Below are 17,066 nucleotides of genomic sequence, written 5' to 3'. Positions count from 1 at the left end.
TATTGTAGTGGGGGATTGAAGAAACCACGAAAGGCTTGCATCTTCAAATTGCTTTTTATGTTTGTTTTGTTCGAATGGAACGGTTTTTTTTCTCGCTCGTTTTGAGACGGAACGACAGCGCGGTGCGTCACAAGTTCTTTTTCCCGTAACCATATGCTCAAGGAATGGAATTAATAAAATAATTAATTTTTACTTTGGCTTTGACATACGAGACGGTAAGAGTTGGAATTCTTTTGCCGGGTTCAGTGCGACATAACATTTGTATATTGAAGTCATTGCTGGGGTTTTATTGTGCTCAAAACGAATTCCTGGCAATTAATTAGAAGAACGGAAATGAATCTCGTATTGCAAAAAGTCAATGCACGTATGGGGAGTTTCAACTGTGACCTTTTTCTTAGGAGAGTAAAATAAGAGTGCACTGCATGAACTATGGAGTGGCGCATACTTCTATAAAAAGAAGCTGAATTTCAAGAGAACGATACTAAACCACTTTAAAGTTGGTTTGCATTTCCTAAAGTTACTGCAGAAATGTGAACGAAATAGATTATAACTAAGCGATACAGGAGTGTCCACATGACAGTCAGTAATTGAATTGATAAATCTGACTTAGGAGCTTGCTACCCAAAATCAGAGGTGAAGTTCACTTTTTGTCCAAAACGGCCATAGGAAATTATGCATTGAGTATCATTTGAAACGCTAGATTCACGCAATGCCCCTATTCAGATCAGAAAACCAATTTTCCACTACAAAGCGAACCAACCGCAGGGGTCCTCGTGCCTCAATGGGGCTGCTTCGCGCTCGAATTGGCAGTAATCAATTGTCAAAGTACCAAACAAAGTTAAACGATACGTCAAAATGATGTATACCATCAACAAACAGTCGAGTCCTTTTGGTGACAACACGGGGACAGAACCGGCTGCATGAGCGCATAAAAACAGCGAAATGTAATTTTCGCACAATAGGCTTTCATTTGGCCATTAAATTGAAGCTTCCCTCGAGCGCAACCAAACCACGCTGTGTGTGATTGTGAACAGCTAGGAAGAGGTATGTCCTTCCTACCAATGCAATGCTGCATATCCACCGTCGAACGTTACGCAGGATGCACAAACAAATCGATGGTGACCGTAAATTCTCGCGCAATTAGCGACCCGACAATCGCTCCTGTCAAAGGGATTAAGCGTCCACCGAGTGCGGTATCGATTCCCGGTCCTTGTATATTTCCCTACGATTTTGGGTGTTTGAATTTGGTTCTGTTGGTGTCGTGTTGAGGCTTCCCTTGCGATACGGGCAGGCGGAAATCGACCGTGCTAACGGTGAGCCAATCCAAGGAACGTGATTACCAGAAGTGAACGATTGGTAACAACGGAAAAAGTTAAATCATTGGTTTGATGTATCTACTGTTAGTTGTGCCAACTAAAAAGTGAATACGCGTCAGCTAGAGGGCGGCAGTTGCATAGGAGTAGCTCAAATTTCTTCATCGCATGACACCTCAGCAATACATCAAGGCTGTTTTCTGGCCCTTATTTTTTTTTTCAAAATTTATCCTTGTTTTTACCCTATTGTATTTAATTTTTCACAAAGTTATCAATTAAAACACCTTCAGGAATTAATGTATAACATCTTGACTATTTTTTGTTATGTACAAAGAACTGCATCAATAATTGTTTCAGTTATTGTAGGGAAGTTGGGATTACTTCAAACATTGGTCTAAGATACCATGCTCAAGAATACCTTCCGGGAATTCCGGGAAATTTCGTTCAAAGTTCGAGAGCTTTTTTCGTGAATAACATTCAATACTACGCTTCAGGAAATGTTTTTAATCACTTGAAAAACAAATTTTCTTTTGTTACTCGTAAAATTCGTCTAGTTATTTTTCTTCTGATATCTTTAGTAATCCCTCAAGACAAAATTAATAAAATCAATCTTCAGAATACTCTCAGGATTTCGCTTTTATGGCTCCATGAAATCCTTCACAGATACCTTCGAAAATACATTCTCTCATAGTTTTCTCTTAAAACTATTGATGAAATTCAAACTGTGACTAGTAAAAAAAGTTCGTTCAGAGAAACCCCTGTAAGAACTGTTTTGAAAACTTTACCAGAAATTCAATGTCCCTTCTGGAATTAATACATGATTTAAATCATACCAGCAAATGTACTGAGAATAACTCCAATCATTGCTTTAGATAGGGATTCTTCAAGAATTTACTTTACGATTAATGTATTTTGAGTAGTTTTGAAATGGTAATTGAACTTTTTAAAGGAAGATTGCAGAGTTCTTCAGATAATTGGAAAAAGTTTGATCATATTTCCTGTTTATTTTTAAAAGTCTTAGGAACTGATCCAGGGTTCACATAAAAAATCGATTACTGTTAGAATTCTATAAGATATTTTTCCTTGAATTGAATTCCTAGAAGTTCTCTCGAATGCGAGGAGACAACCGAAAGATTTCTTAACAATTTGCTCTAAGAATCTTAACTCGCATTGAAATATTCAAGATTTTAAAGAATTTCTGCAGAAGTATTTACAGTGTTATGTATTGATTTTTTTCCAGGTATTCCACCAAAGTTATTCTAAAATTCTTGCATTGATTTCTTCAGGAGTCAATACTGAGCAATTCTCGCTGAAACCAGGCCGCCATCGGCACCCATCGTTAGAATTCCAATTTTATGTCATTGATCGCTAGTTTTCGATAAAACTTAAGGGTGGTCCTTTCGGTTTTCTCAAATTGGTGGACCCCTCGTACGCCAGCTAGCTAAACAGTTTGGTGAAAACTCATTCTACTATTTAAAATCAAGATGGCGTCAATATCCAAGATGGCTGCCAGATTTTTTTCACTTAAAATAATACTCCTATTCTTCATCTGAATCTAATAAAACACCAACGATTGAAAACTTGTTTCTTTGTTGTACAAAAAAATGTTTGCATTGATTGCACTCGCCATATACGTCAAAATCGTGGAACATGATTCAGAAAATCGTTCATTTCATAGGGTAAATACCATTGCTCACCTAGTTTTTGTAGCCTATCTTACGCATTTTTTTCTCAGCTTCCTGATGGTGGTCTCAGAATTCAAAATGAGCGGTGCGCTAATGGTGAAAAATCGATTTTTCTAACAAAATTCAAGATGGCGGCCAAATTTAAAATGGCCGCCAACATTTTTTTAACTTCAAATGAAAGCTATATCCTTTATCTATACGATGCCACTAAGTTTGCTTTGTGTTCCAAGGGAAATATGAGACATATCACGTGAAGAAATACCCTAGATATATCCAAAAATGGGCTTTTTCGCAAACTGTTTAGCTAGCTGGCGTACGAGGGGTCCACCAATTTGAGAAAACCGAAAGGACCACCCTTAAGTTTTATAAAAAACTAGCGATCACTGACATAAAATTGGAATTCTAACGATGGGTACCGATGGCGGCCGGGTTTCAGTGAGAATTGCTCACTATAACTTCCATAAAATAGTTTTTCTCATTTTTTTTTTCCAAATGTTCAAGATATTTTCAGGACTTAAATTAAATTTCTGCAAGGAATATTAAAATCTTTGGATGGATTTACCATTCTCCAATAAAACACAGGAGGAATCTTTTAAATATGGTAAAATAAATGCTCTTCTTAGCTTTTTAGAAAATAAATTTTAAGAGTTTCTTAAAAATACCGCAGTGACGTGCTTATATAAATGTTTGTTGGAATTTTGGGGATCTAAGAGAAACTTTGATTTTTGGAATAGTTAGTGGTATCAATTCTTAGAAAAAAAATAAAAAGTTTGGTAAAAAATATAAAAAAAAATATAATTTATTCTTTTGTTCTTAAGTTCTGTTCACGAACAGTTCAATCATAGTGAATAATGTTTCAGCATCTGAAATTAAAAAAAAAAAAAAAAAAAAAAAAAAAAAAAAAAACAACAACAACTATGTATCCTTACGTGATGTTGTGGTATCGGAGAGCAATCGATTCTGGTCAACGAAGATCCGGAACGTACGTAAAAGAAGAGATACCCTTAAAATTGGTCTAGCAAGCCATTGTTTTTCAAATGCCCTAATAATATTCCATCGTTGCCTTCGTACGATCTTGAATAATCATTACTTGGCCCTTCGAATGCTCCAAATCGTTTGTAAAAATTGTTGAATCTAGAGAACTGCAATTCTGTTCCAAAATATTTGCAAAATTTTGCAAAATTGTATCAAAGTCGTCGCCATGATCATGACGATCGCATATTGTGGCTTAATATTGGTTTAGTAGCTTTTCAAAAACACCTTCATCGAATCAAATCAAATGTGCCAAGAACAGAATCCGGCTTCCTAATCGTGGTCTCAGAATGATATTGATTTCATTACCATGAAATACGAGGATTCAACAGTGGGCTCTGTTGAATCCCTACACAAAAAAAAACATGTATCTGCAAGTACAGTCAACTCTCTCCACATCTCGATGTTCCATATCTCGGTATCTCTCCCTATGTCGATGATTTCTGCAGTCCCTTTAGTCTGCATACATTTTCTCTCTCCATATCTCGATATCTCCATATCTCGATGTGCTCCTGTTGATTTTTTGTTCCAAATTCTCTCTCCGTATGTCAATACGACGACCATAATCAAAGGTGAGTAGACTTGATTTTAGCGATTCAGAACAATTACAGAACGCGAGATGTCATCTGCTTGTTTATTATTTTCCTGGTCACGGAGTGATTTTCAATCTAGTGTTCATTAAAAATTTGTTCTATCTCTCGATCTCTCCGTATCTCGATGGTCCCTTCGATATCGAGATGTGGAGATGCGACTGTAGTTCTGAACGAGTGACCCAGACCACTTTAAAAGTGCCTTAGCCCCCTGGAATGTCAACCGGAACATCACGGCGTCCAAATAGGATACGGCAAGGATTGGACAGCGATATTAGACTGATAGTCGTGTCATTCAACACCCCGGGTAAGGAAGGATGACACCAAAAACGGCGAGTAGGCCCATGGACCAATGCAAGAGTTCACTAATTTGACGTTTGAGTGGTGCCGAATTCACTAGTTTCCATGGTTACATAAATAGGGGGACATGGGGCAAGAAGGACACCCGGGGCAAAAGTGCCGCCTCTAATTTCACGTAGTTCAAATCTAAAGTGACCAGATGTCCCGGATCCTGCGGGACAGTCCCGAATTTGAGCAACCTGTCCCGCATCACCAAGTGTCCCGGAAAACGTCCCGGATTGTAGAGATAATCAAAACTAATAGATTTTTTATTTGAAATATAAACAATCAAATGTTATTCATTATTATATGAAAATTCAAGATCAATCTCACATAGATACTAGTCGCACAGGATCCACACATTATTCAAGTCAATATCTTAACAGAACTTTGTTTTCATTCTCACAAAATTGATATTGTAATTTTTGCAAAATATTATTGGAATACTAACATAATATTCAAATTTTGCTGTTATTGTTTAATATCTTAACGAACAAGTTTACCTTTAACCAGAATCCTAACAAAGTTCTGCTAAAAATCAAAATTTTCACAGTATTCACGCGTAGGAGTTTTCACAATATTTCAGCAGGTGTCTTGTCAAAATAGCATTTTTACAATTGCCATTCATGATTTGATTAAGAATGTTCATATAACACTGTTGAGAAACTTCTAATGAATCTTTGAATCTTTCAATTCTTTTTTTTCTGTTCTCAAAATGTTTTTTTCAATTACTGTAGAGATTTTGTCGGGGTTTGTTATTTTAGAATTTTGTTGAGCAAACTAACGCAACGTATGTACCTCAGAATCTTTACAGATTTAGATTATTTTATGGTTTATATTTAATCCAGAAATCTACAAGGATTCAGTTCAAAACACCATAAAACATTGCTTCAAAATCTCTGAAATAGGTTTGAAAAGCTTACAACATTCTGATTTCAAACTTCAGGTTCGAAAATATCACTTGCTTCAGATCAAAATTTATACTTATTTTGTTATTTATTAGCTGTTTAATACTGAAAGCTCTTTCAAAACAGGTTATGGAAATCCCATTTGAATATTCGAAAACGTTTTTGAAAATTTTAGAAAAAAGTACAGAGCAGTAAAATGACTGTTAAGTGTAAAACTTTATAGAAAGAAACAAATTAAGAAATCTAATAAATTCCATTGAAAATTTTATTCGTTATCAGAGACAACTCTCCGTTACTCGATAGTTCGTATCTCTATGTGTTTCGGGTTTAAAAACTATAGTAAAAGTTGGATACCTCAATGGCCCCTTGGATCGCATTCGCACTTGTTTCGTGTTCTGTAACTTGATATCTCCCTAACTCAGGTACCTTCAATATCAAATTATGGAGAGTTGACTGTATTTAAACAAATAATGATAAGAAAATGTGTAATTTGTAATTTAGCTAACACTAATTTTCAAAATTTTACCATTTTTGTCCCGCATTGAAGCCGAACATATCTGGTCACTTTATTCAAATCAATTTTGTGATGTTTTACGCAGGATAAGAATAAATTGAGTACTAATTGAGGGTTGTGTAAATATTTCAGTTAAAAATGTTTAGTACAAAAAATTAAAAAAATGTATTTAACTCACCAACGCAAAATATGCGAAATCTAATACGAATGTAAGACTGGAAAACAAGGTTTGACTCCCAATAAATACAAAACTAATTTATTTTTCCGCATAGTATTGATGATTTTCAATTGTTCAATATAGCTGTGAGGAATTTTTTTTCGAAAAAGTTCTCTTGACATTAACTTTTACATATATAAAAACAGTATATCTTATGGGGCAAGAGGGACACCGCAATTTTCTCATATAACATCGAATGAACTTTTATTTTTCTTGTTTAATGTTGCATTAAATCAATGCTTCCTACTTAATTAAATCAAAATAAACCATCTTGGACATTCAAAATGGTTTCTGAAATGTTTCACTATTATTGTTACAGTCAAATAAGATGATAACTACATTAATTTCGTAAAATTTAACTTTTTAACTATAAGTTAACTTTTATCCCTCAGTTTGTATATTTACTTACTCTAGAATTTATCGTTTAGGTGGGGAAATAATAATACATTAAATTTGTGGCATTTTGCTCTGGTGGTCTTCTTGCCCCATAAGAGTGGCACTCTTGCCCCGTGCTTCGTTGAAAAATCTCATAAGAAGGGACATTTTCAAAAATCTCAAATCATCATGTAATTCTTATATTTTTGGAATCTATCGATTACATCATTTAGAACAAGAAGTGAGCTTGCCCCTACACTGGAATAATCTTCAAAAATTGTGCTAATCAACCATGATTTGAACCTATCTATCTTAAGGTGTCCTTCTTGCCCCCAGCCCCCCTAACACGGCATTGCTAAAACGTCAAATAGTGAACTCGTCCATTGATCCATAGCGCGACTGCCTTCGTCCCGTTAGAACCTTGGTAGGCCTTTGGATACGTTCGGAGCCCTTCCATCTTAAGTCCCAACCTGCGCTGATCTGGCTCTGAACACGATCCTCATAAGGGATCGTGTCAACTCTAACATGGCCTCCTTGTTTGTATAGATTCTTCTTCTTTCTAGCGTTACGTACCAACTGGGACAAAGCCTGCTTCTCAGGTTAGTGTTCTTATGAGCACTTTCACAGTTATTAACTGAGAGCTTTCTTTGCGATTGACCATTTTTGCATGTGTATATCGTGTGGCAGGTACGAAAATACTCTATGCCCTGGGAATCGAGGAAATTTCCTTTACGAAAAGATCCTCGTCCAACGGGATTCGAAGTCACGCGACCCACAGCATGGTCATGCTGAATTGCTGTGCGTTTACCGCTACGGCTATCTGGGCCCCTGAAGTAATTACTAGTAGAACAATTACAGGTGGAATCCCTACAGTAATTCCTGGTAAAATCTCTGGAGCAACCAATGGAGAATCTTTGAAAAAATAACCGGGTTAATTCCTGGTGGAATTTCGAGAGGAACACTTGGGGAATACACTGAAAACATCCTCAAACTTATTTGTGGAGAAATATCGGGAGTAATCCAAAAAGTAGTTGTACTGGTGTAACCCCTGGAGGAATCTCTGGAGAAATCCTTGGAGACATCTCTGCAAGAATCGCTGTGGATATTTTTTGGAGGAATGGTTGGAGAAGTCTCTGGAAGGTTTCTGGAATAATCTCCAAAGAAACATCATGAGAAATCGCTTGAAAAATACCTGGAAGAATTTTTGGAGGAATTCCTGAACCAGTCCTTGAAATAGTTTGAAAGGATTTCTTGGAGATATTTCTGGAAGAATGTTATTTAAAATATCATCGAAGGATTATATGGAGTAATCACTGGAGGTATTCCTGATGAAACTTTTGAAGAAACTTTTTGCGTAATCTCGAGAGGAATCCCTGTAGAGATTTTTCTGGGGGGATCCCTGGAATATTGCTTTGAGAAATCCCTGGAAATAGCTTTAGTAGAACTCCAAGCAGAATTTTTGGAAGAATTTCTGAAGGTACTCATGGAGATTTATTTGATCCAGTCTTAAAAATCTGGTTGCGATCAAAACTTCTTCGTGAAGACATCTCCGAACCGCTGCATGGATCACTGTAGAGATAGTGTTGGATAAATGTGTAGTAAAATCCCTGGAGGAATCTTCAAAAAACAAATCCTGGAAAAATCTCTGGAAGTGCCTTTGAAGAAATTATCTTCAAAAACCAAAGTTTTCATTATCATTCTGACAAAGACGAATTAATAATTTGGTTTCCTTACGCTATGCAACGCAAGTACAACGAATCAACATGTTTGAATACACGAATATATTCCTACAAAATGTTTGCTAGTAATTCGTGCACATATTACACAGTTCACGCATACATTTATGTAACTTGCACAAATGTTCGTGCATTACACGCACTGCGTAACTAAAGCTTACGATGGGAAGCAAGCTCCGTCCCATTTGGGATGTAACGCCTGAAAAGAAGAAGGTTTTGTCGTTTGAAAAAAAAAACGCGTCTCTTTAGGTAGGTTTGTTTTATAATTTCAGTTTTCCAAATGTTTTGGATTTTCCGAAGAACAAAGAAGAGTTTACATTCTTATATCACGTCTTTAGAATAATAGTCTTGAAACAATCGCGGCTTCTAGATCAATTGTCAGGATACTCCCCCTTCAATGGATGTCTCGAATTTTCCTGAGGACGACGACATTGATGCAATACTGAAATCACAGCTCTCTTGGTCAAATGACAATAAATGATCTCTTTCTAGAGGACCACAAAATAGTAATTCAAGATCCGACCGACCGCGATGACATTGATACGATTTGAAATCACGAATGTAAAATGTTTGCAAGAAACCACAACTCTCAAGATCAATTGTCAGAAAACATCCATTCTCCATACGGGGAAAACGGTAGTATAACAACTCTACGTTAATCATTACGAATCGTTTGAAAAAAAAACAGGTCACAGCCCTCTAGGCCAACTTCCTGAACATTTTCACTTTGTCAAATTTTTCGGATCTTCTGAAAGGCGATGCATTGACTATGACCGGAATCGGTTATCCATGTATATACCACAATATCACATAATTGCTATTTTATAATTCAACTGTTTTTTTTTTTTTACTTGATAAAAACATGTTTATTTACGTTGATTTGTTTTAAAACTAATTACAGTGCAAGTAGTTACAATTCAATTTTCAACTCGTAGATAAAAATCTAATTCTCCAACGTCTACTACATTATCACAATTCATGATAAAGGCGACATAATTGATGAATAGCTTCATAATCTCAAATTTTTGTCTGTTATTTATTCCATTCAGGATGGGATGAATTAGTTCTTCGTATGAGAATCTTCTACGATTATCGTCAACCGCTGCTAACACGCTCTGCAAATGCGACCACGCCGCAGCCACTCGCTGACATTGACTCAGTTTGTGTTCGATTGTCTCCGATCCCGTATTGCAGTGTGTGCACTGGTCACTGTCAACTCGTTGAATAGTGTGCCACAACGCCCTGTGCTCAACTTTCTCATTGACTAGCAAGTACCAGCTGCTGCGCTGGGCGGATGTCAATTTTTTGCTGCCTATATTGAGCCACACGCTCTTCCAATTCACCGTCGGGTTGCGCAGCTCGACTCTCGGTCGTTCAATCTGCCCAATGTAGAAGCGATGTATTTGATCGGAGGAAGGGTTTTGGTGGATATGAGGAGGCAAACGGGGGAATGTTTGCAGGATTATCTTAAGGCAAGGAAGGTATGAAGGAGGACGAGGGTTTGCTTGGGTGAGAAAGGATTGATAAAAAGGAATGGAGCCGATATCCTGGATGTGGCGGTTGATCAGCAAAGCTTTCGCTTTAATTGCCGGCAGATGCAGCCTCAATCCTCCTTGATCTCTTGGCCTTTCTGTTCGCAAAACGATTTGAATAAAATTTTTACACTGGAATAACTCCGGTCATCTGAAAAAATGGTCACTTATAATAGCAAATGAAACTGATGCCTTTGAATTGTATGGAGTGAAAAGCAGTGTCAATTACTTGAAAGCAACAAAAATTTATAAAAATTCTCTACCCGGTTTAACACGAGTTAACTTGCACTCTTACAGTGACCTTAAATTTGTATTACCAACGATTTTGTGCAACTGGGGCAATTATAGTGCTAAGATAGTGAATGATTCTAAGTTGGACCATTCATACATTCCAAAGTGGACTGCAAACAAATCAGATTTGCTTGCAAAATTTCTTGCAAATTTGGATACAACCGTTGCCAAATGCATGCACTCAAGGTTGATCACGCAAAACTCACTACGAAATGAATCCCAGAATAGACGACATCGTCAGCGAGGCTCACTGATGAAAGTGTAGACACAAAACTCTCCCCCCGGTGGGAGTCTCCATATCCCTGGGTATGCATCTTGCGTTGTGAATCGAGTGCCAGTGCACTATGGTTCAGGAATCAGTTTTACGCGGAAAGATGCATTTTGAGCTTTAGAATGAAACATCAGACAAAAACGGTCTTCTACAAAGTTGTTTGTATTAGTAAGGTCCTTTGTTTGGTGTTATTTAAAATTAGGGTGGACCACATTTTCATAGAAATTGTGTAACTAACTTTCTTATTTGTAGAAATTATACTATATATGCTTCAGCAAAGTTGTAGACCATTCAATTTCAAGCAACTTTGCCAAAAAAAGTTTTTTTATATCTCTTAAATTGACCGATTAAGAGCTATTTTACTACGGTGACATAGGGTGGTCCGAACAAAATTGGTTTTCTGGCTCTAGAGTTTTCAATTCAAATTTCTCATCAAAGTAGTCTATGAAACACTTTTAGAGCTTTGAAAAATGCGTAGTTTGGTGAGTGAAGAAACTCGCTTTCTCTTTCCGTTTGGGAGTTATTATTGTTTTTCTCTCAAAAACATACCTACTTCGATTGTGAATATTTCTGATTGGGGCAAACATAAAAAATATCTTTTGAAAGCATTTAAAAGACAAAAAAAAAATTGTATGTTATATAAAAAAATTACAGATGTGTTATTTTTGTAACTCTAATAAAATGCCCTTAAAAACAAATGATTTTAAGCAGAAAAATTTTAATGACTTTTGAACTAAAAAAGATATCATCAATCTTTTTGCATGAAAATTTGCGTTTTGTTAAGTTCTTAAAGTCGTTCATACACCGCTTACGAGAAATCTGAAATAAGAAAGATAGGGCTTTCTTTCCGCGTAAAACTGATTCCTGGACCACTGTGCAGTGGTGCAACCAGTGGCAGATAAACAGAGAGAACGAACCGATAGCATGCTCGATTTCAGCAAACAAAACACATTACGGCACTTCTTTCCAGCTGCAAACGGGACTCCCACTGGACCACGCGGAGAGCAACGTAGGGTAAGAAGATAGGAATTGATTCCAGATGCGGCCTTTGACACTTCCAATATTCAAAAATATAATCAGCATGCGTAAGGTAGAGAAATTAAAACACACAAAAAAGTTTGAAGGCACTGTCGAAATTTTATCCATTTTAGTTAGAATTTTAAAATGGCTCAAACTCAGTTTCTATTACAAAAAATGTAAGAATAATTGGAAGATTTTACCCGCCTTAGAATAAAGTTGTTTCCACTATATAGTTTAAGAAAGAAGAACATTAAGCACATTTACCCTACAACACACGCCATCCAGTTGACCGACGAAACTCGAACGATGCATTGCATATGCACTCGATTCTAGGCTGTCGGTATCATAAACTAAATCAATTTTACGCCAGGATGGATACACGTCTCGTTTTGCTCCGTTTTTCTCTGATACAACAATCGGTCGCAGCGATAAGCTGCCCTGGTCAAACGGATCGAGGGAAAGGACCTTGGAAAGAAACTGCTTTTCTATTCTGTTGGACTACGATTTTCAGCATATGTTCGTTAAGAAATGGACCTCCTCCATATGTCATCGATCTGCATATGATTTGTGAAAGCGTGAAAATGAGGGTTTAAATCCACCTTTATCAGGGCTTCGGAACTGTAGCTCTGGTTCCCCATAGTTTCAAGTTCTTTTGGACATGCTACCATAATGAGCCATCTTGCGCTATGATTTTTTAAACTTTTTCAGTTTGGTCAAACAATTAAACGTCACTTGTTGATTATTTTCAAAATTGGAATCCGGCATTCCGTTTCACCCACTATCGAAATAGTTCAATACTGACTTGATTGACTTAAAAGATTAGTTATCTAGGTACATTGGTACAGAAGTCATTTCAAAATTTTTAAATTATTTTAGCGTGAAGCGTGCAAATAAGTTTCCTTATTTTTTTTGCAAAAACTTTTTTTTTCTCGATACAAATTTTGCATGGTACGCAACCCCTGATCAAAAAACTTAATCGGGTAGATAAGAAACGGAAAAAGTGAAAAAATACATATGAGCAAAATATGAAACAAAAAACCCTAGCAAATCATTATTGTCTGTCCTGTGATTTACCTTTCTAATGTAAGCACATCGTTCAAACCACCCCATGATCTCGAAAAGACTATCATATCGAAATGGGCCTGCATGGCATACATATTTTGATCGGCCATAAATTTCACACCTTTTGTGCCAGTTGCAGCGCTGTGCCCGGCACAGTAACCCAAAGAGCCCAATTCATTAAACTCACTTTTGCCAATTGCCACCCGGAGTGCAACGAAAGATTACTGAATGCTGGCGGTCATCGTCTGCAGAAATGCCATTGTTCCATGTGCTGAAGCCACACACCCTAGAAGGTACCTCTAATTTTTGGGACACGCAGTTGGAGGCATAAATCACAAACGGAGGATATCGTTCGAGCTAGGAAAAAACATCAATTACTACATTCTGTAGAAAAATGTGATACGAATCGAAGCTAGAAGTGCGTTGGGTGTGTGATAAAAAAAACAAACTGCCAATGCATTGTACCAGGAATAGTGACAAAGCTTGTTTACTGAAGCTTCACATTTTGCTGGTTATGTTAGTATGAATACCACGTTATTTCCAACTGAAAATTATAATGTATGTTATTGAACTCTATTGATTTTAACAAAACTTATTCTTTTGAATTAGGCACTCCATCAGGCTCATGGAAATAAATTGATTATGCAGTAGCATATCTGGTTGTCCGGTACGGAATTAAATTAAGGGGTTCTCAAAATAGAGGTGTTTGCTGGCCATAAGTAAAGCGCCAATATGAAAACGTTTTTCTTTCATATTATGCTTCAAGTACAAAAACGTGTGTCCTCTTGTTACCTTGCTTATCATAAGCTGCTTGCAAAAATGCTTAAAATTTTTGCTTACTAATACTTATTTAATTTATAACATAATTTATTTTGCAAATCATTTATATACTTAACATCTAAACAGATAACACTGAATAAACAATTTTACGCCTTAATACTCGGTTCGTGGCCGCATCTTTCTATCCTCGGTTCCGCCCCACGCTCGGCAAATCGATGCGCACTCAATCCGTCCACCTAGCTCGCTGCGCTCCACGCCTTATTGTACCAACCGGATCCGAAGCGAACACCATCTTTGCAAAGTTGCTGTCTGGCAATATTGCAACATGTCCTGCCGAGCGTATCCTTCCAGCTTTGGCCATCTTCTAGATACTGGGTTCGCCGTTGAGTTGGACGAGCTCACGCTTCATCCTTCGCCGCCACACACCGTTTTCCTGCACACCGCCAAAGATCGTCCTAAGCACCCGACGTTCGAAGACTCCAAGTGCTAGCAAGTCCTCATCAAGCATCGTCCACGTTTCATGCCCGTAGAGGACTACAGGCCTTTTGAGCGTTTTGTATATGGTACATTTGGTGCGGGTGTGAATCTTTTTTGAACGCAGCTTCTTGTGGAGGCCATAGTAGGCCCTACTTCCACTGTTGATGCACCTGCTTCTCTCACGGATAACGTTATTGTCAGCCGTCAGCACGGATCCAAGGTAGACGAATTCGTCGACATCCTCGAACGTATGTCCGTCTATCGCAACACTGCAACCTAGACGAGCCCTGTCGGACTCGGCCCCACCAGCTAGCATGTATTTTGTCTTGGCCGCATTCACCAGCAGTCCAACTTTCGCTGCCTCGCGTTTCAGGCGGGTGTACAGGTCTGCCACCTTTTCAAATGTTCGGCCGACAATGTCCATATCATCCGCAAAGCAAACAAATTGACTGGATCTCGTAAAAATTGTACCCCAGCTGTTGAGCTCGGCTCTCCGCTTGACATCTTCTAGTGCAATATTGAACAACAGGCACGAAAGTCCATCACCCTGTCGTAGCCCCTGGCGGGATCCAAACGAACTGGAGTGTTCACCTGAAACCTTCACACAATTTTGCATACCTTCCATCGTCGCTCTTATCAGTCTCGTGAGTTTCCCGGAAAAGCTGTCCACGTCCATGATTTTCCATAGCTCTACGTGGTCGATACTGTCGTTTACAGCCTTGAAATCGATAAAAAAGTGATGCGTTGGGACCTGGTATTCACGACATTTTTGGAGGATTTGCCGTACAGTAAAGATCTGGTCCGTTGTTGATCGGCCGTCAACGAAGCCGGCTTGATAACTTCCCACGAACTCGTTTACTACAGATGACAGACGACGGAAAATGACCTGAGATAATACTTTGTAGGTCGCATTTAGAATGGTGATCGCTCGAAAGTTATCACAATCTAACTTGTCGCCTTTCTTGTTGATGGGGCATATTACCCCTTCCACTTCTCCTGGTAGCTGTTCTGTTTCCCAGATTGTGCTTATTAGCTGATGCAGACAAATGATCAGCCTCTCCGGGCCCATCTTTATTAGTTCAGCTCCAAAACCTTCCTTACCAGCAGCTCTATTGTTCTTGAGCTGGTGAATGGCACCCTTAACCTCCCTTGAAGTGGGGGCTGGTTGGTTTCCATCGCCCACAGTACTGACGATGGCATTTCCTTCGTTGTCTCGTCATGCATTGCATGTTCTCTCAGCGCCATTCAGATGTTCGTCGAAGTGCTGCTTACACCTCTCAATTAACTCACGCTCGTCCGTCAAAATGATCCCTTCCTTATCCCTGCACATCTCGGATCACGACACGAAACCGTTGCTGGATGCGTTGAGCTTCTGATAGAACTTACGTGTTTCTTGAGATCAGCACAGCTGTTCCATCTTCCTCTCCTCCAGGCGGCGTTTTTTCTCCCGAAAGAAGCGGGTCTGCTGTTGCCGTTTCTGTCAGTAACGTACCACGTTCTGCCGTAAGTGCTGTGAGTGCTACGAATGACCAAATTCTTTGAGGCGGTGAAATCAATTAGCCGTTTTCGTTCATCAGCCGGAGGGCGCTGAACTTTCCAAAAGTCGGTCTCAGCTCCTCCTCCTGGCCAACATGAGCGTTTAGATCTCCTTTGATGATTTTGACGTCGTGGATTGGGCTGCTGTCGTACTTGCGTTCGAGCTTCGCATAAAAAGCGTCTTTATCAACATCAGTGCTTCCGGTGTGAGGGCTGTGCACGTTTATTATGCTGAAGCAGAAGAACCGGCCGTTGAACCTCAACTTGCACATTCTCTCATTAATCGGTCACCACCCGATCACGCACCTTTGCGATACTATAAAAGCTGTTCCCAGCTACGACCAACGTTCCCACCGGGGTTGGTTAGCCGATCTTCCCTAAGGTTACTCATAACCCGGCCAGTACCACGAGGAAGTATGGACAGGAGTTGCTGGGCAGGAGGCTAAAGGGTCTATTTTATTCCTGCAGGTACGCGAGGTACAAATGGTACGCCATGCCCAGCCATTTACCAACCAAGGCAAGGCAATGCGAGACGTAAAACGTGTTACAATTTTTCATGCAAGTTGAAAAAGGCGCCGAAATGACAACTGTTACAGTTAAACCTCCATGAGTCGATGTTCCATTACTCGATATCGACTAATGGAACCATACTAAAAATTTCATGGTTACTATGATAGTCCCTTCATACAGCTTTCCATAGCATTGCTGTTACATGACTCAATATTTCCATGAGTCGATGATCCCTTCAATATCGACTCATGGAGGGTTGACTAAACTTGGAGCGCATGATAATAAAATAACAATATTCGTTGTACTGAATACGTATCATTGTATCTTAAACTTTCTAGAAGCATACCCCTTTGAAAAACTTTTGCCAGATTAAATATGACGAAAGGTCCCACTTACCCCGGATTCTCACTAGCCTCGAGGAACCCCGGACTTCCTCGAGGAACAGCAGGACTTCCTCGAAAGATTCCATCAGAGGGTGTCCGGCCATTTGGCCGAACGCCGTTTGGCCGAATGCCGTTTGGCCGAACGCCATTTGGCCGAATGGCATCTGGCCGAACGGGTCATTTGGCCGAATGCCGTTTGGCCGAATTACGAACAAAAAAAATATCCAATTGCTACAACACTGATGTGTAGGATTCAGAAGAGTGGCCCAATAACTGTGATGGGATGGGACGTCATGTTTGTTAAGAATGAACGACTTGTTAATTCAGGATGAAGTTGTTTCAAGACTCTTAGCTGATGATTGGTTCGTTTCTGGTTTATCAACGGTGTGTTGGAGTTTAAAATGATTTTTAATTATTCTATCAAAAATATTTCCTTTTTTTAAACATAGATTATTCTTTCGAGTTCTACTGGTTTCATTACTATTGTCAATAATT

Source organism: Aedes aegypti, chromosome 3 (assembly GCF_002204515.2).
Source record: "Aedes aegypti strain LVP_AGWG chromosome 3, AaegL5.0 Primary Assembly, whole genome shotgun sequence".
Lineage (NCBI taxonomy): Eukaryota > Metazoa > Arthropoda > Insecta > Diptera > Culicidae > Aedes > Aedes aegypti.
This window is presented reverse-complemented; position numbering follows the sequence as displayed.